At 43.8% G+C, this 2,884-nt stretch overlaps 1 non-coding gene across 1 annotated transcript; it reads right to left on the bottom strand.

Annotated features, from left to right (window-relative positions):
* Nucleotides 1-2,424: 2,424 nt before the first annotated feature.
* Nucleotides 2,425-2,530, bottom strand: LOC144702844 (small nucleolar RNA R71). Its single transcript, XR_013581417.1, has one exon. It is a non-coding gene; the product is annotated as a small nucleolar RNA R71 (small nucleolar RNA).
* Between the last annotated feature and the right edge of the window lie 354 nt (nt 2,531-2,884).

Here is a 2,884-nt window from a genome sequence, read left to right as displayed (position 1 = left end):
CAAAATCAATAAATTTGAACTGCAGTCTGCTAGAAGATTCAAAAACCTATTCAACTAGTCGCTTGAATATTCAAAATCCAAATCAAACCCAACGCCGATGGATAAACTCTCGAGGAACACTTGATGAAGAACATGGAATACCAAAGAGTGTAAAAGAACCTCGGTACCGGATAGTGCATGATGAGGTTACGGGGAATTCTTGAAGCATCGTTCACGAGCACGAAGAAAGGATGATCTATCGATTAAGTAGCGCCACTTCGACGGCAGTGGGTAGTGAGGTGAGCGCAAGGACGAGGATGGAGGAGTGGGCAGATGTAAGTAGCAGCCTGTGCAAGTGGGCAGTTAGTGCACAGGCCCAAATCACTACAAGCACGTAGCCTGCAAGGCAGATGACTAGCGCGCGGGTGATGACTCTAAAATATGTCATCAAATAATCAAGTTCTCAAGTTTAAATTCATTACAATTATCTTGTGAATTCATGCTAAGTTCATGCATATGTATTGTTTTATGAAATCACTAACCCCACTTGATTCTTTGAATCAAGTGGAATATATTTAACGTTTTATGGCTAGTGAACATTCAGAAACAGGTTAAGAAGATCAAGGAAGAGAGGAGGATCAACAGAAGTGGGCAAAAATTCGAAGTGGCAAAAATTACGAAAATGCCCCTGGGCATGACTTAAGAGAAAACCTATAAATACTCTCTTGAGAGAGGAGTTTAGGTGTTCAGAATTTTCTCTAAGGAAACTAGGGCTTGGAGAAGAGGATTTCTGCACCCTCCAGGAGCTGATGAGCTTTTGGAGTTGGAGAGGAAGAACAGACTGAAGATAGCTTGGATTGAAGAACCACGCCTCGCCGCGAGGACGTGACACCCGACGTGGGGAAATCTCAAGCTTCAGCCCTGTAATCCCTCTCTTCTCAGACAATTTTGGTTGGGTTGGAAGAGTCACCAGATCTTCCAATGTTTTCCAACTGAGGATTGTTTCGTTTTAGACTTGATTTCAGTTGAACTTTGTTTCTTGCTTGTTCTGATCATCCTCCCCAAACCTCCCCAAAAATCCCTTTGATATAGCAGAACCACTGCGCGCAGCAGCACCGCCATGCAGCAGCACCGCCGCATGGCAACGCCGTCGCACGCAGCAAATGCCGCGCAGCCACGCCAAGACGCAACAGCGCTGCTGACGCAGCAGCGCCGGCGCAGCAACGCCGCGCAGCACGCAGCCGCAGCAACGCCGCGCGCAGCCACGCCGCCGCGCAACAGCTGCTGCACGCAGCAGCGCCGCGCAGCCACGCGCCACGCGCAGCGCCACAGACGCTGCAGACACCTTGCGCAGGTACCCCGCACGCAAGGTGTTTGATCCTTTGCCCCCAAGGGCAAAGGTACTGTCTACAGAGAACTTCTCTGTAGACAGCCTCTATTAAGTTAAATCTTTAACTTAATCAGAGCCATAGCAGTTAAATCTTTCGACTAAACTGGGGATTAAAGAGGAATCCTGTGATTTTCCTGAGGATCATTTAACAGAGTTTAATATTTATTTTAAATTGATAAGTGACATATCTATTGAATAAAGAAGGAAATTTCTGCTGTTTTCTCCTGCTCCCTGTGGATCGACCCTCACTCGCCTTACGCCGTGAGGTTTATAAATTTGTTGCATAAGCTCTGAACCTCACACGTCTTAACTGCTAAATAACCATTAAAAAACACATAAAATCTGAGCTTATCAACTGGCGCCGCTGCCGGGGAGCACGGTATAACAGTAGGAATTTTTATTTTCTTTAAATCTACAATCAATTCTTTGAATCCACAGTCATTTTTTTGCAAATCTACAGTCATTTTCCTGAATCTACAGTCATTTTTGTTGATTCTCCTAGAGCTGAAGGACTTAACAATCCTCAGCCTATTGTTATTCTAACCGTTTGCTGAAGATTTATGGTAGTAACACGTTCAGGAGCTAGTGAAAAATCTGCAGAGAAGGACATTAGAGACACCTCTCCAGATTCTACAGTTACAGAACCTGAAATTCAGCAGGAGAATATGGCTGAAGAGATTCATCAGCATCATGAGAGGAGAAGGACCATGCTTGACAGGTCGACACCGTCGGGAAGCCTACGTCAAACTGATGTAAATCTTAACATCGGTGACGGTATCTCCTTTTGATATGACAATGCATTAATTCATTCCCTACCTGAATTTAATGGACTGCCTGCTCAAAATCCCTTAGAATTTCTTGATGACTTCCATATTAGGTGTTCATCTCAAAACGTTCCAGGAATTTCTACAGAAATTTTAAAAATGAAATATTTTCCTCTAACTTTGAAAGACAAAGCATTTTCTTGGTATCGTAATTTAGGAATCACCTTTAACTCATGGGATGAGATGCAAGGAAAATTTCTGCCAAAATTCTACCCTCTCTCCAAAACGAATTTCTATAGAAGGGAAATTCACAATTTCCATCCTCATGATGGAGAAGCTTTTAGTGAGTCATGGGAGAGATTCAATGATTTGTTGAGGAAATGTCCTCACCATGGCATTGAACAATGTCAATTAGCCCAAATATTTTATGAGTCTCTCTCTGATTTTATGAAAAACAAAGTAAATCTCGCTACCGGTGGAACGTTCTATACAGCATATGAGGATGAAGTTTTTGATATTTTGGAGAGAGTTGCAGAAACTGATTTGCAGGAGATTGGAGCCAATCAGAATGGGAGGAATGTGCAGCCCAAGAGAGCAGGAGTTCTGCAGGTCAACGCCAAGGAGGGAGAGCTACAAGCGGGCCTAAGGGAGACCAACCAGAAATTGGAGGAGCTCACCTCTGCCTTGAAGAATGTCTTCCTAGGTAACTCTCCCATCATCAAAGCTAAGATCTGCTCTTTCTTTTTTAGCA

Source organism: Wolffia australiana, chromosome 4 (assembly GCF_029677425.1).
Source record: "Wolffia australiana isolate 7733 chromosome 4, ASM2967742v1".
Classification (NCBI taxonomy): Eukaryota; Viridiplantae; Streptophyta; class Magnoliopsida; order Alismatales; family Araceae; genus Wolffia; species Wolffia australiana.
The sequence above is the reverse complement of the archived record's forward strand: the minus strand, read 5'-3'. Positions and strand labels throughout refer to the sequence as shown.